The sequence below is a fragment of the Lipophrys pholis genome, assembly GCF_963383615.2.
Source record: "Lipophrys pholis genome assembly, chromosome: 8".
Classification (NCBI taxonomy): Eukaryota; Metazoa; Chordata; class Actinopteri; order Blenniiformes; family Blenniidae; genus Lipophrys; species Lipophrys pholis.
This window is the reverse complement of record NC_137630.1, coordinates 716679-742275: the sequence shown is the minus strand read 5'-3', so window position 1 is coordinate 742275 and position 25597 is coordinate 716679. Positions and strand designations below refer to the sequence as shown.

The 25597-nt window shown below is 49.6% G+C and overlaps 2 protein-coding genes across 2 annotated transcripts in view; both read left to right on the top strand.

Annotated features, from left to right (window-relative positions):
- tpx2 (TPX2 microtubule nucleation factor) overlaps nt 1–25597 on the top strand; it is a 475192-nt gene that overhangs the window by 390456 nt on the left and 59139 nt on the right. The window lies entirely within an intron of this gene.
- The window catches only part of tpk2 (thiamin pyrophosphokinase 2), a gene marked incomplete at its 5' end in the record, with an annotated part of 86523 nt that overhangs the window by 25955 nt on the left and 34971 nt on the right, over nt 1–25597 (top strand). The window lies entirely within an intron of this gene.

The window sequence follows — 25597 nt, the reverse complement described above, 5'->3', positions numbered from 1 at the left end:
GTCGCTAAGGAGGTGACGGTGTCATTAAGGAAGTAACCGTGTTGTTAAGGAGGTGACGGTGTCGTTAAGGAGGTGACGGTGTCGTTAGGAGGTGACAGTGTCATTAAGGAAGTAACCGTGTCGTTAAGAAGGTGACGGTGTCGTTAAGGAAGTAACTGTGTCCTTAAGGAAGTGACGGTGTCGTTAAGGAGGTGACGGTGTCGTTAATGAAGTGACGGTATCATTAAGGAAGTAATCGTGTCGTTAAGAAGGTGAAGGTGTCGTTAAGGAAGTAACCGTGTCCTTAAGGAAGTAACCGTGTTGTTAAGGAAGTGACGGTGTCGTTAAGGAGGTGACGGTGTCGTTAAGGAGGTGACGGTGTCGTTAAGGAAGTAACCGTGTTGTTAAGGAGTTTGGCGGTGTTGTTAAGAAGGTGACGGTGTCGTTAAGGAGGTGACGGTGTTGTTAAGGAAGTAACCGTGTTGTTAAGGAGGTGACGGTGTCGTTAAGGAAGTAACCGTGTTGTTAAGGAGGTGACGGTGTCGTTAAGGAAGTAACCGTGTTGTTAAGGAGGTGACGGTGTCGTTAAGGAAGTAACCGTGTCCTTAAGGAAGTAACCGTGTTGTTAAGGAGGTGACGGTGTCGTTAAGGAGGTGGCGGTGTTGTTAAGAAGGTGACGGTGTCGTTAAGGAGGTGACGGTGTTGTTAAGGAGGTGACGGTGTCGTTAAGGAGGTGACGGTGTCATTAAGGAAGTAACCGTGTCGCTAAGAAGGTGACGGTGTCGTTAAGAAGGTGACGTGTCGTTAGGAGGTGACGGTGTCGTTAAGGAAGTAACCGTGTTGTTAAGGAGGTGACGGTGTCATTAAGGAAGTAACCGTGTTGTTAAGGAGGTGACGGTGTCGTTAAGGAGGTGACGGTGTCGTTAGGAGGTAACAGTGTCGTTAAGGAGGTGACGGTGTTGTTAAGGAGGTGACGGTGTCATTAAGGAGGTGAATGTGTCGTTAAGGAAGTAACCGTGTCGTTAAGGAGGTGACGGTGTCGTTAAGGAGGTGACGGTGTCATTAAGGAAGTAACCGTGTCGCTAAGAAGGTGACGGTGTCGTTAAGAAGGTGACGGTGTCGTTAGGAGGTGACGGTGTCGTTAAGGAAGTAACCGTGTCGCTAAGGAGGTGACGGTGTCATTAAGGAAGTAACCGTGTTGTTAAGGAGGTGACGGTGTCGTTAAGGAGGTGACGGTGTCGTTAGGAGGTGACAGTGTCATTAAGGAAGTAACCGTGTCGTTAAGAAGGTGACGGTGTCGTTAAGGAAGTAACCGTGTTGTTAAGGAGGTGACGGTGTCGTTAAGGAAGTAACCGTGTTGTTAAGGAGGTGACGGTGTCGTTAAGGAGGTGACGGTGTCGTTAAGGAAGTAACAGTGTCGTTAAGGAGGTGACGGTGTCGTTAAGGAAGTAACCGTGTCCTTAAGGAAGTGACGGTGTCGTTAAGGAGGTGGCGGTGTTGTTAAGAAGGTGACGGTGTCGTTAAGGAGGTGACGGTGTTGTTAAGGAGGTGACGGTGTCATTAAGGAGCTGACCGTGTCGTTAAGGAGGTGACGGTGTCTTTAAGGAGGTGACGGTGTCGTTAAGGAAGTAACCGTGTTGTTAAGGAGGTGACGGTGTCGTTAAGGAGGTGACGGTGTCGTTAGGAGGTGACGGTGTCGTTAAGGAAGTAACCGTGTTGTTAAGGAGGTGACGGTGTCGTTAAGGAGGTGACGGTGTCGTTAAGGAGGTGACGCTGTCGTTACGGAGCTGACCGTGTCGTTAAGGAAGTAACCGTGTTGTTAAGGAGGTGACGGTGTCGTTAAGGAGGTGACGGTGTCGTTAGGAGGTGACGGTGTCGTTAAGGAAGTAACCGTGTCCTTAAGGAAGTGACGGTGTCGTTAAGGAGGTGGCGGTGTTGTTAAGAAGGTGACCGTGTCGTTAAGGAGGTGACGGTGTCGTTAAGGAAGTAACCGTGTTGTTAAGGAGGTGACAGTGTCGTTAAGGAGGTGACGGTGTCATTAAGGAGCTGACCGTGTCGTTCAGGAGGTGACGGTGTCGCTAAGGAGGTGACGGTGTCATTAAGGAAGTAACCGTGTTGTTAAGGAGGTGACGGTGTCGTTAAGGAGGTGACGGTGTCGTTAGGAGGTGACAGTGTCATTAAGGAAGTAACCGTGTCGTTAAGAAGGTGACGGTGTCGTTAAGAAGGTGACGGTGTCGTTAAGGAAGTAACTGTGTCCTTAAGGAAGTGACGGTGTCGTTAAGGAGGTGACGGTGTCGTTAATGAAGTGACGGTATCGTTAAGGAAGTAATCGTGTCGTTAAGGAGGTGACGGTGTCGTTAAGGAGGTGACGGTGTCGTTAAGGAGGTGGCGGTGTCGTTAAGGAGGTGACGGTGTCGTTAAGGAAGTAACCGTGTTGTTAAGGAGGTGACGGTGTCGTTAAGGAAGTAACCGTGTTGTTAAGGAGGTGACGGTGTCGTTAAGGAAGTAACCGTGTCCTTAAGGAAGTGACGGTGTCGTTAAGGAGGTGACGGTGTCGTTAATGAAGTAACCGTGTCCTTAAGGAAGTAACCGTGTCCTTAAGGAGGTGACGGTGTCGTTAAGGAAGTAACCGTGTCCTTAAGGAAGTAACCGTGTCCTTAAGGAGCTGACGGTGTCGTTAAGGAGGTGACGGTGTCGTTAGGAGGTGACAGTGTCATTAAGGAAGTAACCGTGTCGTTAAGAAGGTGACGGTGTCGTTAAGGAAGTAACTGTGTCCTTAAGGAAGTGACGGTGTCGTTAAGGAGGTGACGGTGTCGTTAATGAAGTGACGGTATCATTAAGGAAGTAATCGTGTCGTTAAGAAGGTGACGGTGTCGTTAAGGAAGTAACCGTGTTGTTAAGGAGGTGACGATGTCGTTAAGGAAGTAACCGTGTCCTTAAGGAAGTAACCGTGTTGTTAAGGAAGTGACTGTGTCGTTAAGGAGCTGACGGTGTCGTTAAGGAGGTGACGGTGTCGTTAGGAGGTGACAGTGTCATTAAGGAAGTAACCGTGTCGTTAAGAAGGTGACGGTGTCGTTAAGGAAGTAACTGTGTCCTTAAGGAAGTGACGGTGTCGTTAAGGAGGTGACGGTGTCGTTAATGAAGTGACGGTATCATTAAGGAAGTAACCGTGTTGTTAAGGAGGTGACGGTGTCGTTAAGGAGGTGACGGTGTCGTTAAGGAGGTGACGGTGTCGTTAAGGAAGTAACCGTGTTGTTAAGGAGGTGACGGTGTCGTTAAGGAAGTAACCGTGTTGTTAAGGAGGTGACGGTGTCGTTAAGGAGGTGACGGTGTCGTTAAGGAAGTAACCGTGTCCTTAAGGAAGTGACGGTGTCGTTAAGGAGGTGGCGGTTTTGTTAAGGAGGTGACGGTGTCATTAAGGAGCTGACCGTGTCGTTAAGGAGGTGACGGTGTCGCTAAGGAGGTGACAGTGTCGTTAAGGAAGTAACCGTGTTGTTAAGGAGGTGACGGTGTCGTTAAGGAGGTGACGGTGTCGTTAGGAGGTGACGGTGTCGTTAAGGAAGTAACCGTGTTGTTAAGGAGGTGACGGTGTCGTTAAGGAGGTGACGGTGTCGTTAAGGAAGTAACCGTGTCCTTATGGAAGTAACCGTGTTGTTAAGGAGGTGACGGTGTCGTTAAGGAGGTGACGGTGTCGTTAAGGAAGTAACCGTGTCCTTAAGGAAGTGACGGTGTCGTTAAGGAGGTGGCGGTGTTGTTAAGAAGGTGACGGTGTCGTTAAGGAGGTGACGGTGTCGTTAAGGAAGTAACCGTGTTGTTAAGGAGGTGACGATGTCGTTAAGGAAGTAACCGTGTTGTTAAGGAAGTGACTGTGTCGTTAAGGAGGTGACGGTGTCGTTAAGGAGGTGACGGTGTCGTTAAGGAAGTAACCGTGTTGTTAAGGAGGTGACGGTGTCGTTAAGGAAGTAACCGTGTTGTTAAGGAGGTGACGGTGTCGTTAAGGAGGTGACGGTGTCGTTAAGGAAGTAACCGTGTTGTTAAGGAAGTGACGGTGTCGTTAAGGAGGTGACGGTGTCGTTAAGTAAGTAACCGTGTCCTTAAGGAAGTGACGGTGTCGTTAAGGAGGTGGCGGTTTTGTTAAGGAGGTGACGGTGTCATTAAGGAGCTGACCGTGTCGTTAAGGAGGTGACGGTGTCGCTAAGGAGGTGACAGTGTCGTTAAGGAAGTAACCGTGTTGTTAAGGAGGTGACGGTGTCGTTAAGGAGGTGACGGTGTCGTTAGGAGGTGACAGTGTCGTTAAGGAAGTAACCGTGTTGTTAAGGAGGTGACGGTGTCGTTAAGGAGGTGACGGTGTCGTTAAGGAGGTGACGCTGTCGTTACGGAGCTGACCGTGTCGTTAAGGAGGTGACGGTGTCGTTAAGGAAGTAACCGTGTTGTTAAGGAGGTGACGGTGTCGTTAAGGAGGTGACGGTGTCATTAAGGAGCTGACCGTGTCGTTAAGGAGGTGACGGTGTCGCTAAGGAGGTGACGGTGTCATTAAGGAAGTAACCGTGTTGTTAAGGAGGTGACGGTGTCGTTAAGGAGGTGATGGTGTCGTTAGGAGGTGACAGTGTCATTCAGGAAGTAACCGTGTCGTTAAGAAGGTGACGGTGTCGTTAAGGAAGTAACTGTGTCCTTAAGGAAGTGACGGTGTCGTTAAGGAGGTGACGGTGTCGTTTATGAAGTGACGGTATCATTAAGGAAGTAATCGTGTCGTTAAGAAGGTGACGGTGTCGTTAAGGAAGTAACCGTGTTGTTAAGGAGGTGACGATGTCGTTAAGGAAGTAACCGTGTCCTTAAGGAAGTAACCGTGTTGTTAAGGAGGTGACGGTGTCGTTAAGGAGGTGACGGTGTCGTTAGGAGGTGACGGTGTCGTTAAGGAAGTAACCGTGTTGTTAAGGAGGTGACGGTGTCGTTAAGGAGGTGACGGTGTCATTAAGGAGCTGACCGTGTCGTTAAGGAGGTGACGGTGTCGCTAAGGAGGTGACGGTGTCATTAAGGAAGTAACCGTGTTGTTAAGGAGGTGACGGTGTCGTTAAGGAGGTGACGGTGTCGTTAAGGAAGTAACCGTGTTGTTAAGGAAGTGACGGTGTTGTTAAGAAGGTGACGGTGTTGTTAAGGAGGTGACGGTGTCGTTAAGGAGGTGACGGTGTCGTTAAGGAAGTAACCGTGTCCTTAAGGAGGTGACGGTGTCGTTAAGGAGGTGGCGGTGTTGTTAAGAAGGTGACGGTGTCGTTAAGGAGGTGACGGTTTTGTTAAGGAGGTGACGGTGTCATTAAGGAGCTGACCGTGTCGTTAAGGAGGTGACGGTGTCTCTAAGGAGGTGACGGTGTCGTTAAGGAAGTAACCGTGTTGTTAAGGAGGTGACGGTGTCGTTAAGGAGGTGACGGTGTCGTTAAGGAGGTGGCGGTGTTGTTAAGAAGGTGACGGTGTCGTTAAGGAGGTGACGGTGTTGTTAAGGAGGTGACGGTGTCATTAAGGAGGTGAATGTGTCGTTAAGGAAGTAACCGTGTCGTTAAGGAGGTGACGGTGTCGTTAAGGAGGTGACGGTGTCATTAAGGAAGTAACCGTGTCGCTAAGAAGGTGACGGTGTCTTTAAGAAGGTGACGGTGTCGTTAGGAGGTGACGGTGTCGTTAAGGAAGTAACCGTGTCGCTAAGGAGGTGACGGTGTCATTAAGGAAGTAACCGTGTTGTTAAGGAGGTGACGGTGTCGTTAAGGAGGTGACGGTGTCGTTAGGAGGTGACAGTGTCATTAAGGAAGTAACCGTGTCGTTAAGAAGGTGACGGTGTCGTTAAGGAAGTAACTGTGTCCTTAAGGAAGTGACGGTGTCGTTAAGGAGGTGACGGTGTCGTTAATGAAGTGACGGTATCATTAAGGAAGTAATCGTGTCGTTAAGAAGGTGACGGTGTCGTTAAGGAAGTAACCGTGTTGTTAAGGAGGTGACGATGTCGTTAAGGAAGTAACCGTGTTGTTAAGGAGGTGACGGTGTCGTTAAGGAGGTGACGGTGTCGTTAAGGAAGTAACCGTGTCCTTAAGGAAGTAACCGTGTTGTTAAGGAGGTGACGGTGTCGTTAAGGAGGTGACGGTGTCGTTAAGGAAGTAACCGTGTTGTTAAGGAGGTGACGGTGTCGTTAAGGAAGTAACCGTGTTGTTAAGGAGGTGACGGTGTCGTTAAGGAGGTGACGGTGTCGTTAAGGAAGTAACCGTGTCCTTATGGAAGTAACCGTGTTGTTAAGGAAGTGACGGTGTCGTTAAGGAGGTGACAGTGTCGTTAAGGAGGTGACGGTGTCGTTAAGGAAGTAACCGTGTCCTTAAGGAAGTGACGGTGTCGTTAAGGAGGTGGCGGTGTTGTTAAGAAGGTGACGGTGTCGTTAAGGAGGTGACGGTGTTGTTAAGGAGGTGACGGTGTCATTAAGGAGCTGACCGTGTCGTTAAGGAGGTGACGGTGTCTTTAAGGAGGTGACGGTGTCGTTAAGGAAGTAACCGTGTTGTTAAGGAGGTGACGGTGTCGTTAAGGAGGTGACGGTGTCGTTTGGAGGTGACGGTGTCGTTAAGGAAGTAACCGTGTTGTTAAGGAGGTGACGGTGTCGTTAAGGAGGTGACGGTGTCGTTAAGGAGGTGACGCTGTCGTTACGGAGCTGACCGTGTCGTTAAGGAGGTGACGGTGTCGTTAAGGAAGTAACCGTGTTGTTAAGGAGGTGACGGTGTCGTTAAGGAGGTGACGGTGTCATTAAGGAGCTGACCGTGTCGTTAAGGAGGTGACGGTGTCGTTAAGGAGGTGACGGTGTCGTTAAGGAAGTAACCGTGTCCTTAAGGAAGTGACGGTGTCGTTAAGGAGGTGGCGGTGTTGTTAAGAAGGTGACGGTGTCGTTAAAAAGGTGACGGTTTTGTTAAGGAGGTGACGGTGTCATTAAGGAGCTGACCGTGTCGTTAAGGAGGTGACGGTGTCGCTAAGGAGGTGACAGTGTCGTTAAGGAAGTAACCGTGTTGTTAAGGAGGTGACGGTGTCGTTAAGGAGGTGACGGTGTCGTTAGGAGGTGACGGTGTCGTTAAGGAAGTAACCGTGTTGTTAAGGAGGTGACGGTGTCGTTAAGGAGGTGACGCTGTCGTTACGGAGCTGACCGTGTCGTTAAGGAGGTGACGGTGTCGTTAAGGAAGTAACCGTGTTGTTAAGGAGGTGACGGTGTCGTTAAGGAGGTGACGGTGTCATTAAGGAGCTGACCGTGTCGTTAAGGAGGTGACGGTGTCGCTAAGGAGGTGACGGTGTCATTAAGGAAGTAACCGTGTTGTTAAGGAGGTGACGGTGTCGTTAAGGAGGTGACGGTGTCGTTAGGAGGTGACAGTGTCATTAAGGAAGTAACCGTGTCGTTAAGAAGGTGACGGTGTCGTTAAGGAAGTAACTGTGTCCTTAAGGAAGTGACGGTGTCGTTAAGGAGGTGACGGTGTCGTTAATGAAGTGACGGTATCATTAAGGAAGTAATCGTGTCGTTAAGAAGGTGAAGGTGTCGTTAAGGAAGTAACCGTGTCCTTAAGGAAGTAACCGTGTTGTTAAGGAAGTGACGGTGTCGTTAAGGAGGTGACGGTGTCGTTAAGGAAGTAACCGTGTTGTTAAGGAGTTTGGCGGTGTTGTTAAGAAGGTGACGGTGTCGTTAAGGAGGTGACGGTGTTGTTAAGGAAGTAACCGTGTTGTTAAGGAGGTGACGGTGTCGTTAAGGAAGTAACCGTGTTGTTAAGGAGGTGACGGTGTCGTTAAGGAAGTAACCGTGTTGTTAAGGAGGTGACGGTGTCGTTAAGGAAGTAACCGTGTCCTTAAGGAAGTAACCGTGTTGTTAAGGAGGTGACGGTGTCGTTAAGGAGGTGGCGGTGTTGTTAAGAAGGTGACGGTGTCGTTAAGGAGGTGACGGTGTTGTTAAGGAGGTGACGGTGTCGTTAAGGAGGTGACGGTGTCATTAAGGAAGTAACCGTGTCGCTAAGAAGGTGACGGTGTCGTTAAGAAGGTGACGTGTCGTTAGGAGGTGACGGTGTCGTTAAGGAAGTAACCGTGTTGTTAAGGAGGTGACGGTGTCATTAAGGAAGTAACCGTGTTGTTAAGGAGGTGACGGTGTCGTTAAGGAGGTGACGGTGTCGTTAGGAGGTAACAGTGTCGTTAAGGAGGTGACGGTGTTGTTAAGGAGGTGACGGTGTCATTAAGGAGGTGAATGTGTCGTTAAGGAAGTAACCGTGTCGTTAAGGAGGTGACGGTGTCGTTAAGGAGGTGACGGTGTCATTAAGGAAGTAACCGTGTCGCTAAGAAGGTGACGGTGTCGTTAAGAAGGTGACGGTGTCGTTAGGAGGTGACGGTGTCGTTAAGGAAGTAACCGTGTCGCTAAGGAGGTGACGGTGTCATTAAGGAAGTAACCGTGTTGTTAAGGAGGTGACGGTGTCGTTAAGGAGGTGACGGTGTCGTTAGGAGGTGACAGTGTCATTAAGGAAGTAACCGTGTCGTTAAGAAGGTGACGGTGTCGTTAAGGAAGTAACCGTGTTGTTAAGGAGGTGACGGTGTCGTTAAGGAAGTAACCGTGTTGTTAAGGAGGTGACGGTGTCGTTAAGGAGGTGACGGTGTCGTTAAGGAAGTAACAGTGTCGTTAAGGAGGTGACGGTGTCGTTAAGGAAGTAACCGTGTCCTTAAGGAAGTGACGGTGTCGTTAAGGAGGTGGCGGTGTTGTTAAGAAGGTGACGGTGTCGTTAAGGAGGTGACGGTGTTGTTAAGGAGGTGACGGTGTCATTAAGGAGCTGACCGTGTCGTTAAGGAGGTGACGGTGTCTTTAAGGAGGTGACGGTGTCGTTAAGGAAGTAACCGTGTTGTTAAGGAGGTGACGGTGTCGTTAAGGAGGTGACGGTGTCGTTAGGAGGTGACGGTGTCGTTAAGGAAGTAACCGTGTTGTTAAGGAGGTGACGGTGTCGTTAAGGAGGTGACGGTGTCGTTAAGGAGGTGACGCTGTCGTTACGGAGCTGACCGTGTCGTTAAGGAAGTAACCGTGTTGTTAAGGAGGTGACGGTGTCGTTAAGGAGGTGACGGTGTCGTTAGGAGGTGACGGTGTCGTTAAGGAAGTAACCGTGTCCTTAAGGAAGTGACGGTGTCGTTAAGGAGGTGGCGGTGTTGTTAAGAAGGTGACCGTGTCGTTAAGGAGGTGACGGTGTCGTTAAGGAAGTAACCGTGTTGTTAAGGAGGTGACAGTGTCGTTAAGGAGGTGACGGTGTCATTAAGGAGCTGACCGTGTCGTTCAGGAGGTGACGGTGTCGCTAAGGAGGTGACGGTGTCATTAAGGAAGTAACCGTGTTGTTAAGGAGGTGACGGTGTCGTTAAGGAGGTGACGGTGTCGTTAGGAGGTGACAGTGTCATTAAGGAAGTAACCGTGTCGTTAAGAAGGTGACGGTGTCGTTAAGAAGGTGACGGTGTCGTTAAGGAAGTAACTGTGTCCTTAAGGAAGTGACGGTGTCGTTAAGGAGGTGACGGTGTCGTTAATGAAGTGACGGTATCGTTAAGGAAGTAATCGTGTCGTTAAGGAGGTGACGGTGTCGTTAAGGAGGTGACGGTGTCGTTAAGGAGGTGGCGGTGTCGTTAAGGAGGTGACGGTGTCGTTAAGGAAGTAACCGTGTTGTTAAGGAGGTGACGGTGTCGTTAAGGAAGTAACCGTGTTGTTAAGGAGGTGACGGTGTCGTTAAGGAAGTAACCGTGTCCTTAAGGAAGTGACGGTGTCGTTAAGGAGGTGACGGTGTCGTTAATGAAGTAACCGTGTCCTTAAGGAAGTAACCGTGTCCTTAAGGAGGTGACGGTGTCGTTAAGGAAGTAACCGTGTCCTTAAGGAAGTAACCGTGTCCTTAAGGAGCTGACGGTGTCGTTAAGGAGGTGACGGTGTCGTTAGGAGGTGACAGTGTCATTAAGGAAGTAACCGTGTCGTTAAGAAGGTGACGGTGTCGTTAAGGAAGTAACTGTGTCCTTAAGGAAGTGACGGTGTCGTTAAGGAGGTGACGGTGTCGTTAATGAAGTGACGGTATCATTAAGGAAGTAATCGTGTCGTTAAGAAGGTGACGGTGTCGTTAAGGAAGTAACCGTGTTGTTAAGGAGGTGACGATGTCGTTAAGGAAGTAACCGTGTCCTTAAGGAAGTAACCGTGTTGTTAAGGAAGTGACTGTGTCGTTAAGGAGGTGACGGTGTCCTTAAGGAAGTAACCGTGTTGTTAAGGAAGTGACTGTGTCGTTAAGGAGGTGACGGTGTCGTTAAGGAGGTGACGGTGTCGTTAAGGAGCTGACCGTGTCGTTAAGGAGGTGACGGTGTCGTTAAGGAAGTACCCGTGTTGTTAAGGAGGTGACGGTGTCGTTAAGGAGGTGACGGTGTCATTAAGGAGCTGACCGTGTCGTTAAGGAGGTGAGGGTGTCGCTAAGGAGGTGACGGTGTCATTAAGGAAGTAACCGTGTTGTTAAGGAGGTGACGGTGTCGTTAAGGAGGTGACGGTGTCGTTAGGAGGTGACGGTGTCGTTAAGGAAGTAACCGTGTTGTTAAGGAGGTGACGGTGTCGTTAAGGAGGTGACGGTGTCGTTAAGGAGCTGACCGTGTCGTTAAGGAAGTAACCGTGTTGTTAAGGAGGTGACGGTGTCGTTAAGGAGGTGACGGTGTCATTAAGGAGCTGACCGTGTCGTTAAGGAGGTGACGGTGTCGCTAAGGAGGTGACGGTGTCATTAAGGAAGTAACCGTGTTGTTAAGGAGGTGACGGTGTCGTTAAGGAGGTGACGGTGTCGTTAGGAGGTGACAGTGTCATTAAGGAAGTAACCGTGTCGTTAAGAAGGTGACGGTGTCGTTAAGAAGGTGACGGGGTCGTTAAGGAAGTAACTGTGTCCTTAAGGAAGTGACGGTGTCGTTAAGGAGGTGACGGTGTCGTTAATGAAGTGACGGTATCGTTAAGGAAGTAATCGTGTCGTTAAGGAGGTGACGGTGTCGTTAAGGAGGTGACGGTGTTGTTAAGGAGGTGGCGGTGTCGTTAAGGAGGTGACGGTGTCGTTAAGGAGGTGACGGTGTCGTTAAGGAAGTAACCGTGTTGTTAAGGAGGTGACGGTGTCGTTAAGGAGGTGACGGTGTCGCTAAGGAGGTGACGGTGTCGTTAAGGAAGTAACCGTGTTGTTAAGGAGGTGACGGTGTCGTTAAGGAGGTGACGGTGTCGTTAAGGAAGTGACGGTGTCATTAAGGAGGTGACGGTGTCGTTAAGGAGGTGACGGTGTCGCTAAGGAGGTGACGGTGTCGTTAAGGTGACGGTGTCGTTAAGAAGGTGACGGTGTTGTAAAGGAAGTAACCGTGTCGTTAAGGAGGTGACGGTGTCGTTAAGGAGGTGACGGTGTCGTTAGGAGGTGACGGTGTCGTTAAGGAAGTAACCGTGTCGTTAAGGAAGTGACGATGTCGTTAAGGAGGTGACGGTGTCGTTAAGGAGGTGACGGTGTCGTTAAGGAAGTAACCGTGTCGTTAAGGAAGTGACGGTGTCGTTAAGGAGGTGGCGGTGTTGTTAAGAAGGTGACGGTGTCGTTAAGGAGGTGAATGTGTCGTTAAGGAAGTAACCGTGTCGTTAAGGAGGTGACGGTGTCGTTAAGGAGGTGACGGTGTCATTAAGGAAGTAACCGTGTTGTTAAGGAGGTGACGGTGTCGTTAAGGAGGTGACGGTGTTGTAAAGGAAGTAACCGTGTCGTTAAGGAGGTGACGGTGTGGTTAAGGAGCTGACCGTGTCCTTAAGGAGGTGACGGTGTCGCTAAGGAGGTGACGGTGTCGTTAAGGAGGTGACGGTGTCGTTAAGGAGGTGAATGTGTCATTAAGGAAGTAACCGTGTCGTTAAGAAGGTGACGGTGTCGTTAAGGAAATAACCGTGTCGTTAAGAAGGTGACGGTGTCGTTAAGGAAGTAACCGTGTTGTTAAGGAAGTGACGGTATCGTTAAGGAAGTAACCGTATCGTTAAGAAGGTGACGGTGTCGTTAAGGAGGTGACGGTGTCGTTAAGGAGGTGAATGTGTCATTAAGGAAGTAACCGTTACGTTAAGAAGGTGACGGTGTCGTTAAGGAAATAACCGTGTCGTTAAGGAGGTGACGGTGTCGTTAAGGAAGTAACCGTGTCCTTAAGGAAGTAACCGTATTGTTAAGGAAGTGACTATGTCGTTAAGGAGGTGACGGTGTCGTTAAGGAGGTGGCGGTGTCGTTAAGGAGGTGACGGTGTCGTTAAGGAGGTGACGGTGTCGTTAAGGAAGTAACCGTGTTGTTAAGGAGGTGACGGTGTCGTTAAGGAGGTGACGGTGTCGTTAAGGAAGTAACCGTGTTGTTAAGGAAGTAACCGTGTTGTTAAGGAGGTGACGGTGTCGTTAAGGAAGTAACCGTGTCCTTAAGGAAGTGACGGTGTCGTTTAGGAGGTGGCGGTGTTGTTAAGAAGGTGACGGTGTCGTTAAGGAGGTGACGGTGTCGTTAAGGAAGTAACCGTGTTGTTAAGGAGGTGACGATGTCGTTAAGGAAGTAACCGTGTTGTTAAGGAAGTGACTGTGTCGTTAAGGAGGTGACGGTGTCGTTAAGGAGGTGACGGTGTCGTTAAGGAAGTAACCGTGTTGTTAAGGAGGTGACGGTGTCGTTAAGGAAGTAACCGTGTTGTTAAGGAGGTGACGGTGTCGTTAAGGAGGTGACGGTGTCGTTAAGGAAGTAACCGTGTCCTTAAGGAAGTGACGGTGTCGTTAAGGAGGTGGCGGTTTTGTTAAGGAGGTGACGGTGTCATTAAGGAGCTGACCGTGTCGTTAAGGAGGTGACGGTGTCGCTAAGGAGGTGACAGTGTCGTTAAGGAAGTAACCGTGTTGTTAAGGAGGTGACGGTGTCGTTAAGGAGGTGACGGTGTCGTTAGGAGGTGACGGTGTCGTTAAGGAAGTAACCGTGTTGTTAAGGAGGTGACGGTGTCGTTAAGGAGGTGACGGTGTCGTTAAGGAAGTAACCGTGTCCTTATGGAAGTAACCGTGTTGTTAAGGAGGTGACGGTGTCGTTAAGGAGGTGACGGTGTCGTTAAGGAAGTAACCGTGTCCTTAAGGAAGTGACGGTGTCGTTAAGGAGGTGGCGGTGTTGTTAAGAAGGTGACGGTGTCGTTAAGGAGGTGACGGTGTCGTTAAGGAAGTAACCGTGTTGTTAAGGAGGTGACGATGTCGTTAAGGAAGTAACCGTGTTGTTAAGGAAGTGACTGTGTCGTTAAGGAGGTGACGGTGTCGTTAAGGAGGTGACGGTGTCGTTAAGGAAGTAACCGTGTTGTTAAGGAGGTGACGGTGTCGTTAAGGAAGTAACCGTGTTGTTAAGGAGGTGACGGTGTCGTTAAGGAGGTGACGGTGTCGTTAAGGAAGTAACCGTGTTGTTAAGGAAGTGACGGTGTCGTTAAGGAGGTGACGGTGTCGTTAAGTAAGTAACCGTGTCCTTAAGGAAGTGACGGTGTCGTTAAGGAGGTGGCGGTTTTGTTAAGGAGGTGACGGTGTCATTAAGGAGCTGACCGTGTCGTTAAGGAGGTGACGGTGTCGCTAAGGAGGTGACAGTGTCGTTAAGGAAGTAACCGTGTTGTTAAGGAGGTGACGGTGTCGTTAAGGAGGTGACGGTGTCGTTAGGAGGTGACAGTGTCGTTAAGGAAGTAACCGTGTTGTTAAGGAGGTGACGGTGTCGTTAAGGAGGTGACGGTGTCGTTAAGGAGGTGACGCTGTCGTTACGGAGCTGACCGTGTCGTTAAGGAGGTGACGGTGTCGTTAAGGAAGTAACCGTGTTGTTAAGGAGGTGACGGTGTCGTTAAGGAGGTGACGGTGTCATTAAGGAGCTGACCGTGTCGTTAAGGAGGTGACGGTGTCGCTAAGGAGGTGACGGTGTCATTAAGGAAGTAACCGTGTTGTTAAGGAGGTGACGGTGTCGTTAAGGAGGTGATGGTGTCGTTAGGAGGTGACAGTGTCATTCAGGAAGTAACCGTGTCGTTAAGAAGGTGACGGTGTCGTTAAGGAAGTAACTGTGTCCTTAAGGAAGTGACGGTGTCGTTAAGGAGGTGACGGTGTCGTTTATGAAGTGACGGTATCATTAAGGAAGTAATCGTGTCGTTAAGAAGGTGACGGTGTCGTTAAGGAAGTAACCGTGTTGTTAAGGAGGTGACGATGTCGTTAAGGAAGTAACCGTGTCCTTAAGGAAGTAACCGTGTTGTTAAGGAGGTGACGGTGTCGTTAAGGAGGTGACGGTGTCGTTAGGAGGTGACGGTGTCGTTAAGGAAGTAACCGTGTTGTTAAGGAGGTGACGGTGTCGTTAAGGAGGTGACGGTGTCATTAAGGAGCTGACCGTGTCGTTAAGGAGGTGACGGTGTCGCTAAGGAGGTGACGGTGTCATTAAGGAAGTAACCGTGTTGTTAAGGAGGTGACGGTGTCGTTAAGGAGGTGACGGTGTCGTTAGGAGGTGACAGTGTCATTAAGGAAGTAACCGTGTCGTTAAGAAGGTGACGGTGTCGTTAAGAAGGTGACGGTGTCGCTAAGGAGGTGACGGTGTCGTTAAGGAAGTAACCGTGTTGTTAAGGAGGTGACGGTGTCGTTAAGGAGGTGACGGTGTCGTTAAGGAAGTGACGGTGTCATTAAGGAGGTGACGGTGTCGTTAAGGAGGTGACGGTGTCGCTAAGGAGGTGACGGTGTCGTTAAGGTGACGGTGTCGTTAAGAAGGTGACGGTGTTGTAAAGGAAGTAACCGTGTCGTTAAGGAGGTGACGGTGTCGTTAAGGAGGTGACGGTGTCGTTAGGAGGTGACGGTGTCGTTAAGGAAGTAACCGTGTCGTTAAGGAAGTGACGATGTCGTTAAGGAGGTGACGGTGTCGTTAAGGAGGTGACGGTGTCGTTAAGGAAGTAACCGTGTCGTTAAGGAAGTGACGGTGTCGTTAAGGAGGTGGCGGTGTTGTTAAGAAGGTGACGGTGTCGTTAAGGAGGTGAATGTGTCGTTAAGGAAGTAACCGTGTCGTTAAGGAGGTGACGGTGTCGTTAAGGAGGTGACGGTGTCATTAAGGAAGTAACCGTGTTGTTAAGGAGGTGACGGTGTCGTTAAGGAGGTGACGGTGTTGTAAAGGAAGTAACCGTGTCGTTAAGGAGGTGACGGTGTGGTTAAGGAGCTGACCGTGTCCTTAAGGAGGTGACGGTGTCGCTAAGGAGGTGACGGTGTCGTTAAGGAGGTGACGGTGTCGTTAAGGAGGTGAATGTGTCATTAAGGAAGTAACCGTGTCGTTAAGAAGGTGACGGTGTCGTTAAGGAAATAACCGTGTCGTTAAGAAGGTGACGGTGTCGTTAAGGAAGTAACCGTGTTGTTAAGGAAGTGACGGTATCGTTAAGGAAGTAACCGTATCGTTAAGAAGGTGACGGTGTCGTTAAGGAGGTGACGGTGTCGTTAAGGAGGTGAATGTGTCATTAAGGAAGTAACCGTTACGTTAAGAAGGTGACGGTGTCGTTAAGGAAATAACCGTGTCGTTAAGGAGGTGACGGTGTCGTTAAGGAAGTAACCGTGTCCTTAAGGAAGTAACCGTATTGTTAAGGAAGTGACTATGTCGTTAAGGAGGTGACGGTGTCGTTAAGGAGGTGGCGGTGTCGTTAAGGAGGTGACGGTGTCGTTAAGGAGGTGACGGTGTCGTTAAGGAAGTAACCGTGTTGTTAAGGAGGTGACGGTGTCGTTAAGGAGGTGACGGTGTCGTTAAGGAAGTAACCGTGTTGTTAAGGAAGTAACCGTGTTGTTAAGGAGGTGACGGTGTCGTTAAGGAAGTAACCGTGTCCTTAAGGAAGTGACGGTGTCGTTTAGGAGGTGGCGGTTTTGTTAAGAAGGTGACGGTGTCGTTAAGGAGGTGACGGTGTCGTTAAGGAAGTAACCGTGTTGTTAAGGAGGTGACGATGTCGTTAAGGAAGTAACCGTGTTGTTAAGGAAGTGACTGTGTCGTTAAGGAGGTGACGGTGTCGTTAAGGAGGTGACGGTGTCGTTAAGGAAGTAACCGTGTTGTTAAGGAGGTGACGGTGTCGTTAAGGAAGTAACCGTGTTGTTAAGGAGGTGACGGTGTCGTTAAGGAGGTGACGGTGTCGTTAAGGAAGTAACCGTGTCCTTAAGGAAGTGACGGTGTCGTTAAGGAGGTGGCGGTTTTGTTAAGGAGGTGACGGTGTCATTAAGGAGCTGACCGTGTCGTTAAGGAGGTGACGGTGTCGCTAAGGAGGTGACAGTGTCGTTAAGGAAGTAACCGTGTTGTTAAGGAGGTGACGGTGTCGTTAAGGAGGTGACGGTGTCGTTAGGAGGTGACGGTGTCGTTAAGGAAGTAACCGTGTTGTTAAGGAGGTGACGGTGTCGTTAAGGAGGTGACGGTGTCGTTAAGGAAGTAACCGTGTCCTTATGGAAGTAACCGTGTTGTTAAGGAGGTGACGGTGTCGTTAAGGAGGTGACGGTGTCGTTAAGGAAGTAACCGTGTCCTTAAGGAAGTGACGGTGTCGTTAAGGAGGTGGCGGTGTTGTTAAGAAGGTGACGGTGTCGTTAAGGAGGTGACGGTGTCGTTAAGGAAGTAACCGTGTTGTTAAGGAGGTGACGATGTCGTTAAGGAAGTAACCGTGTTGTTAAGGAAGTGACTGTGTCGTTAAGGAGGTGACGGTGTCGTTAAGGAGGTGACGGTGTCGTTAAGGAAGTAACCGTGTTGTTAAGGAGGTGACGGTGTCGTTAAGGAAGTAACCGTGTTGTTAAGGAGGTGACGGTGTCGTTAAGGAGGTGACGGTGTCGTTAAGGAAGTAACCGTGTTGTTAAGGAAGTGACGGTGTCGTTAAGGAGGTGACGGTGTCGTTAAGTAAGTAACCGTGTCCTTAAGGAAGTGACGGTGTCGTTAAGGAGGTGGCGGTTTTGTTAAGGAGGTGACGGTGTCATTAAGGAGCTGACCGTGTCGTTAAGGAGGTGACGGTGTCGCTAAGGAGGTGACAGTGTCGTTAAGGAAGTAACCGTGTTGTTAAGGAGGTGACGGTGTCGTTAAGGAGGTGACGGTGTCGTTAGGAGGTGACAGTGTCGTTAAGGAAGTAACCGTGTTGTTAAGGAGGTGACGGTGTCGTTAAGGAGGTGACGGTGTCGTTAAGGAGGTGACGCTGTCGTTACGGAGCTGACCGTGTCGTTAAGGAGGTGACGGTGTCGTTAAGGAAGTAACCGTGTTGTTAAGGAGGTGACGGTGTCGTTAAGGAGGTGACGGTGTCATTAAGGAGCTGACCGTGTCGTTAAGGAGGTGACGGTGTCGCTAAGGAGGTGACGGTGTCATTAAGGAAGTAACCGTGTTGTTAAGGAGGTGACGGTGTCGTTAAGGAGGTGATGGTGTCGTTAGGAGGTGACAGTGTCATTCAGGAAGTAACCGTGTCGTTAAGAAGGTGACGGTGTCGTTAAGGAAGTAACTGTGTCCTTAAGGAAGTGACGGTGTCGTTAAGGAGGTGACGGTGTCGTTTATGAAGTGACGGTATCATTAAGGAAGTAATCGTGTCGTTAAGAAGGTGACGGTGTCGTTAAGGAAGTAACCGTGTTGTTAAGGAGGTGACGATGTCGTTAAGGAAGTAACCGTGTCCTTAAGGAAGTAACCGTGTTGTTAAGGAGGTGACGGTGTCGTTAAGGAGGTGACGGTGTCGTTAGGAGGTGACGGTGTCGTTAAGGAAGTAACCGTGTTGTTAAGGAGGTGACGGTGTCGTTAAGGAGGTGACGGTGTCATTAAGGAGCTGACCGTGTCGTTAAGGAGGTGACGGTGTCGCTAAGGAGGTGACGGTGTCATTAAGGAAGTAACCGTGTTGTTAAGGAGGTGACGGTGTCGTTAAGGAGGTGACGGTGTCGTTAGGAGGTGACAGTGTCATTAAGGAAGTAACCGTGTCGTTAAGAAGGTGACGGTGTCGTTAAGAAGGTGACGGGGTCGTTAAGGAAGTAACTGTGTCCTTAAGGAAGTGACGGTGTCGTTAAGGAGGTGACGGTGTCGTTAATGAAGTGACGGTATCGTTAAGGAAGTAATCGTGTCGTTAAGGAGGTGACGGTGTCGTTAAGGAGGTGACGGTGTTGTTAAGGAGGTGGCGGTGTCGTTAAGGAGGTGACGGTGTCGTTAAGGAGGTGACGGTGTCGTTAAGGAAGTAACCGTGTTGTTAAGGAGGTGACGGTGTCGTTAAGGAGGTGACGGTGTCGCTAAGGAGGTGACGGTGTCGTTAAGGAAGTAACCGTGTTGTTAAGGAGGTGACGGTGTCGTTAAGGAGGTGACGGTGTCGTTAAGGAAGTGACGGTGTCATTAAGGAGGTGACGGTGTCGTTAAGGAGGTGACGGTGTCGCTAAGGAGGTGACGGTGTCGTTAAGGTGACGGTGTCGTTAAGAAGGTGACGGTGTTGTAAAGGAAGTAACCGTGTCGTTAAGGAGGTGACGGTGTCGTTAAGGAGGTGACGGTGTCGTTAGGAGGTGACGGTGTCGTTAAGGAAGTAACCGTGTCGTTAAGGAAGTGACGATGTCGTTAAGGAGGTGACGGTGTCGTTAAGGAGGTGACGGTGTCGTTAAGGAAGTAACCGTGTCGTTAAGGAAGTGACGGTGTCGTTAAGGAGGTGGCGGTGTTGTTAAGAAGGTGACGGTGTCGTTAAGGAGGTGAATGTGTCGTTAAGGAAGTAACCGTGTCGTTAAGGAGGTGACGGTGTCGTTAAGGAGGTGACGGTGTCATTAAGGAAGTAACCGTGTTTTTAAGGAGGTGACGGTGTCGTTAAGGAGGTGACGGTGTTGTAAAGGAAGTAACCGTGTCGTTAAGGAGGTGACGGTGTGGTTAAGGAGCTGACCGTGTCCTTAAGGAGGTGACGGTGTCGTTAAGGAGGTGACGGTGTCGTTAAGGAGGTGACGGTGTCGTTAAGGAGGTGAATGTGTCATTAAGGAAGTAACCGTGTCGTTAAGAAGGTGACGGTGTCGTTAAGGAAATAACCGTGTCGTTAAGAAGGTGACGGTGTCGTTAAGGAAGTAACCGTGTTGTTAAGGAAGTGACGGTATCGTTAAGGAAGTAACCGTATCGTTAAGAAGGTGACGGTGTCGTTAAGGAGGTGACGGTGTCGTTAAGGAGGTGAATGTGTCATTAAGGAAGTAACCGTTACGTTAAGAAGGTGACGGTGTCGTTAAGGAAATAACCGTGTCGTTAAGGAGGTGACGGTGTCGTTAAGGAAGTAACCGTGTCCTTAAGGAAGTAACCGTATTGTTAAGGAAGTGACTATGTCGTTAAGGAGGTGACGGTGTCGTTAAGGAGGTGGCGGTGTCGTTAAGGAGGTGACGGTGTCGTTAAGGAGGTGACGGTGTCGTTAAGGAAGTAACCGTGTTGTTAAGGAAGTAACCGTGTTGTTAAGGAGGTGACGGTGTCGTTAAGGAAGTAACCGTGTCCTTAAGGAAGTGACGGTGTCGTTTAGGAGGTGGCGGTGTTGTTAAGAAGGTGACGGTGTCGTTAAGGAGGTGACGGTGTCGTTAAGGAAGTAACCGTGTTGTTAAGGAGGTGACGATGTCGTTAAGGAAGTAACCGTGTTGTTAAGGAAGTGACTGTGTCGTTAAGGAGGTGACGGTGTCGTTAAGGAGGTGACGGTGTCGTTAAGGAGGTGACGGTGTCGTTAAGGAAGTAACCGTGTTGTTAAGGAGGTGACGGTGTCGTTAAGGAAGTAACCGTGTTGTTAAGGAGGTGACGGTGTCGTTAAGGAGGTGACGGTGTCGTTAAGGAAGTAACCGTGTCCTTAAGGAAGTGACGGTGTCGTTAAGGAGGTGGCGGTTTTGTTAAGGAGGTGACGGTGTCATTAAGGAGCTGACCGTGTCGTTAAGGAGGTGACGGTGTCGCTAAGGAGGTGACAGTGTCGTTAAGGAAGTAACCGTGTTGTTAAGGAGGTGACGGTGTCGTTAAGGAGGTGACGGTGTCGTTAGGAGGTGACGGTGTCGTTAAGGAAGTAACCGTGTTGTTAAGGAGGTGACGGTGTCGTTAAGGAGGTGACGGTGTCGTTAAGGAAGTAACCGTGTCCTTATGGAAGTAACCGTGTTGTTAAGGAGGTGACGGTGTCGTTAAGGAGGTGACGGTGTCGTTAAGGAAGTAACCGTGTCCTTAAGGAAGTGACGGTGTCGTTAAGGAGGTGGCGGTGTTGTTAAGAAGGTGACGGTGTCGTTAAGGAGGTGACGGTGTCGTTAAGGAAGTAACCGTGTTGTTAAGGAGGTGACGATGTCGTTAAGGAAGTAACCGTGTTGTTAAGGAAGTGACTGTGTCGTTAAGGAGGTGACGGTGTCGTTAAGGAGGTGACGGTGTCGTTAAGGAAGTAACCGTGTTGTTAAGGAGGTGACGGTGTCGTTAAGGAAGTAACCGTGTTGTTAAGGAAGTGACTGTGTCGTTAAGGAGGTGACGGTGTCGTTAGGAGGTGACAGTGTCATTAAGGAAGTAACCGTGTCGTTAAGAAGGTGACGGTGTCGTTAAGGAAGTAACTGTGTCCTTAAGGAAGTGACGGTGTCGTTAAGGAGGTGACGGTGTCGTTAATGAAGTGACGGTATCATTAAGGAAGTAATCGTGTCGTTAAGAAGGTGACGGTGTCGTTAAGGAAGTAACCGTGTTGTTAAGGAGGTGACGATGTCGTTAAGGAAGTAACCGTGTCCTTAAGGAAGTAACCGTGTTGTTAAGGAAGTGACTGTGTCGTTAAGGAGGTGACGGTGTCCTTAAGGAAGTAACCGTGTTGTTAAGGAAGTGACTGTGTCGTTAAGGAGGTGACGGTGTCGTTAAGGAGGTGACGGTGTCGTTAAGGAGCTGACCGTGTCGTTAAGGAGGTGACGGTGTCGTTAAGGAAGTACCCGTGTTGTTAAGGAGGTGACGGTGTCGTTAAGGAGGTGACGGTGTCATTAAGGAGCTGACCGTGTCGTTAAGGAGGTGAGGGTGTCGCTAAGGAGGTGACGGTGTCATTAAGGAAGTAACCGTGTTGTTAAGGAGGTGACGGTGTCGTTAAGGAGGTGACGGTGTCGTTAGGAGGTGACGGTGTCGTTAAGGAAGTAACCGTGTTGTTAAGGAGGTGACGGTGTCGTTAAGGAGGTGACGGTGTCGTTAAGGAGCTGACCGTGTCGTTAAGGAAGTAACCGTGTTGTTAAGGAGGTGACGGTGTCGTTAAGGAGGTGACGGTGTCATTAAGGAGCTGACCGTGTCGTTAAGGAGGTGACGGTGTCGCTAAGGAGGTGACGGTGTCATTAAGGAAGTAACCGTGTTGTTAAGGAGGTGACGGTGTCGTTAAGGAGGTGACGGTGTCGTTAGGAGGTGACAGTGTCATTAAGGAAGTAACCGTGTCGTTAAGAAGGTGACGGTGTCGTTAAGAAGGTGACGGGGTCGTTAAGGAAGTAACTGTGTCCTTAAGGAAGTGACGGTGTCGTTAAGGAGGTGACGGTGTCGTTAATGAAGTGACGGTATCGTTAAGGAAGTAATCGTGTCGTTAAGGAGGTGACGGTGTCGTTAAGGAGGTGACGGTGTTGTTAAGGAGGTGGCGGTGTCGTTAAGGAGGTGACGGTGTCGTTAAGGAGGTGACGGTGTCGTTAAGGAAGTAACCGTGTTGTTAAGGAGGTGACGGTGTCGTTAAGGAGGTGACGGTGTCGCTAAGGAGGTGACGGTGTCGTTAAGGAAGTAACCGTGTTGTTAAGGAGGTGACGGTGTCGTTAAGGAGGTGACGGTGTCGTTAAGGAAGTGACGGTGTCATTAAGGAGGTGACGGTGTCGTTAAGGAGGTGACGGTGTCGCTAAGGAGGTGACGGTGTCGTTAAGGTGACGGTGTCGTTAAGAAGGTGACGGTGTTGTAAAGGAAGTAACCGTGTCGTTAAGGAGGTGACGGTGTCGTTAAGGAGGTGACGGTGTCGTTAGGAGGTGACGGTGTCGTTAAGGAAGTAACCGTGTCGTTAAGGAAGTGACGATGTCGTTAAGGAGGTGACGGTGTCGTTAAGGAGGTGACGGTGTCGTTAAGGAAGTAACCGTGTCGTTAAGGAAGTGACGGTGTCGTTAAGGAGGTGGCGGTGTTGTTAAGAAGGTGACGGTGTCGTTAAGGAGGTGAATGTGTCGTTAAGGAAGTAACCGTGTCGTTAAGGAGGTGACGGTGTCGTTAAGGAGGTGACGGTGTCATTAAGGAAGTAACCGTGTTGTTAAGGAGGTGACGGTGTCGTTAAGGAGGTGACGGTGTTGTAAAGGAAGTAACCGTGTCGTTAAGGAGGTGACGGTGTGGTTAAGGAGCTGACCGTGTCCTTAAGGAGGTGACGGTGTCGCTAAGGAGGTGACGGTGTCGTTAAGGAGGTGACGGTGTCGTTAAGGAGGTGAATGTGTCATTAAGGAAGTAACCGTGTCGTTAAGAAGGTGACGGTGTCGTTAAGGAAATAACCGTGTCGTTAAGAAGGTGACGGTGTCGTTAAGGAAGTAACCGTGTTGTTAAGGAAGTGACGGTATCGTTAAGGAAGTAACCGTATCGTTAAGAAGGTGACGGTGTCGTTAAGGAGGTGACGGTGTCGTTAAGGAGGTGAATGTGTCATTAAGGAAGTAACCGTTACGTTAAGAAGGTGACGGTGTCGTTAAGGAAATAACCGTGTCGTTAAGGAGGTGACGGTGTCGTTAAGGAAGTAACCGTGTCCTTAAGGAAGTAACCGTATTGTTAAGGAAGTGACTATGTCGTTAAGGAGGTGACGGTGTCGTTAAGGAGGTGGCGGTGTCGTTAAGGAGGTGACGGTGTCGTTAAGGAGGTGACGGTGTCGTTAAGGAAGTAACCGTGTTGTTAAGGAGGTGACGGTGTCGTTAAGGAGGTGACGGTGTCGTTAAGGAAGTAACCGTGTTGTTAAGGAAGTAACCGTGTTGTTAAGGAGGTGACGGTGTCGTTAAGGAAGTAACCGTGTCCTTAAGGAAGTGACGGTGTCGTTTAGGAGGTGGCGGTGTTGTTAAGAAGGTGACGGTGTCGTTAAGGAGGTGACGGTGTCGTTAAGGAAGTAACCGTGTTGTTAAGGAGGTGACGATGTCGTTAAGGAAGTAACCGTGTTGTTAAGGAAGTGACTGTGTCGTTAAGGAGGTGACGGTGTCGTTAAGGAGGTGACGGTGTCGTTAAGGAAGTAACCGTGTTGTTAAGGAGGTGACGGTGTCGTTAAGGAAGTAACCGTGTTGTTAAGGAGGTGACGGTGTCGTTAAGGAGGTGACGGTGTCGTTAAGGAAGTAACCGTGTCCTTAAGGAAGTGACGGTGTCGTTAAGGAGGTGGCGGTTTTGTTAAGGAGGTGACGGTGTCATTAAGGAGCTGACCGTGTCGTTAAGGAGGTGACGGTGTCGCTAAGGAGGTGACAGTGTCGTTAAGGAAGTAACCGTGTTGTTAAGGAGGTGACGGTGTCGTTAAGGAGGTGACGGTGTCGTTAGGAGGTGACGGTGTCGTTAAGGAAGTAACCGTGTTGTTAAGGAGGTGACGGTGTCGTTAAGGAGGTGACGGTGTCGTTAAGGAAGTAACCGTGTCCTTATGGAAGTAACCGTGTTGTTAAGGAGGTGACGGTGTCGTTAAGGAGGTGACGGTGTCGTTAAGGAAGTAACCGTGTCCTTAAGGAAGTGACGGTGTCGTTAAGGAGGTGGCGGTGTTGTTAAGAAGGTGACGGTGTCGTTAAGGAGGTGACGGTGTCGTTAAGGAAGTAACCGTGTTGTTAAGGAGGTGACGATGTCGTTAAGGAAGTAACCGTGTTGTTAAGGAAGTGACTGTGTCGTTAAGGAGGTGACGGTGTCGTTAAGGAGGTGACGGTGTCGTTAAGGAAGTAACCGTGTTGTTAAGGAGGTGACGGTGTCGTTAAGGAAGTAACCGTGTTGTTAAGGAGGTGACGGTGTCGTTAAGGAGGTGACGGTGTCGTTAAGGAAGTAACCGTGTTGTTAAGGAAGTGACGGTGTCGTTAAGGAGGTGACGGTGTCGTTAAGTAAGTAACCGTGTCCTTAAGGAAGTGACGGTGTCGTTAAGGAGGTGGCGGTTTTGTTAAGGAGGTGACGGTGTCATTAAGGAGCTGACCGTGTCGTTAAGGAGGTGACGGTGTCGCTAAGGAGGTGACAGTGTCGTTAAGGAAGTAACCGTGTTGTTAAGGAGGTGACGGTGTCGTTAAGGAGGTGACGGTGTCGTTAGGAGGTGACAGTGTCGTTAAGGAAGTAACCGTGTTGTTAAGGAGGTGACGGTGTCGTTAAGGAGGTGACGGTGTCGTTAAGGAGGTGACGCTGTCGTTACGGAGCTGACCGTGTCGTTAAGGAGGTGACGGTGTCGTTAAGGAAGTAACCGTGTTGTTAAGGAGGTGACGGTGTCGTTAAGGAGGTGACGGTGTCATTAAGGAGCTGACCGTGTCGTTAAGGAGGTGACGGTGTCGCTAAGGAGGTGACGGTGTCATTAAGGAAGTAACCGTGTTGTTAAGGAGGTGACGGTGTCGTTAAGGAGGTGATGGTGTCGTTAGGAGGTGACAGTGTCATTCAGGAAGTAACCGTGTCGTTAAGAAGGTGACGGTGTCGTTAAGGAAGTAACTGTGTCCTTAAGGAAGTGACGGTGTCGTTAAGGAGGTGACGGTGTCGTTTATGAAGTGACGGTATCATTAAGGAAGTAATCGTGTCGTTAAGAAGGTGACGGTGTCGTTAAGGAAGTAACCGTGTTGTTAAGGAGGTGACGATGTCGTTAAGGAAGTAACCGTGTCCTTAAGGAAGTAACCGTGTTGTTAAGGAGGTGACGGTGTCGTTAAGGAGGTGACGGTGTCGTTAGGAGGTGACGGTGTCGTTAAGGAAGTAACCGTGTTGTTAAGGAGGTGACGGTGTCGTTAAGGAGGTGACGGTGTCATTAAGGAGCTGACCGTGTCGTTAAGGAGGTGACGGTGTCGCTAAGGAGGTGACGGTGTCATTAAGGAAGTAACCGTGTTGTTAAGGAGGTGACGGTGTCGTTAAGGAGGTGACGGTGTCGTTAGGAGGTGACAGTGTCATTAAGGAAGTAACCGTGTCGTTAAGAAGGTGACGGTGTCGTTAAGAAGGTGACGGTGTCGCTAAGGAGGTGACGGTGTCGTTAAGGAAGTAACCGTGTTGTTAAGGAGGTGACGGTGTCGTTAAGGAGGTGACGGTGTCGTTAAGGAAGTGACGGTGTCATTAAGGAGGTGACGGTGTCGTTAAGGAGGTGACGGTGTCGCTAAGGAGGTGACGGTGTCGTTAAGGTGACGGTGTCGTTAAGAAGGTGACGGTGTTGTAAAGGAAGTAACCGTGTCGTTAAGGAGGTGACGGTGTCGTTAAGGAGGTGACGGTGTCGTTAGGAGGTGACGGTGTCGTTAAGGAAGTAACCGTGTCGTTAAGGAAGTGACGATGTCGTTAAGGAGGTGACGGTGTCGTTAAGGAGGTGACGGTGTCGTTAAGGAAGTAACCGTGTCGTTAAGGAAGTGACGGTGTCGTTAAGGAGGTGGCGGTGTTGTTAAGAAGGTGACGGTGTCGTTAAGGAGGTGAATGTGTCGTTAAGGAAGTAACCGTGTCGTTAAGGAGGTGACGGTGTCGTTAAGGAGGTGACGGTGTCATTAAGGAAGTAACCGTGTTGT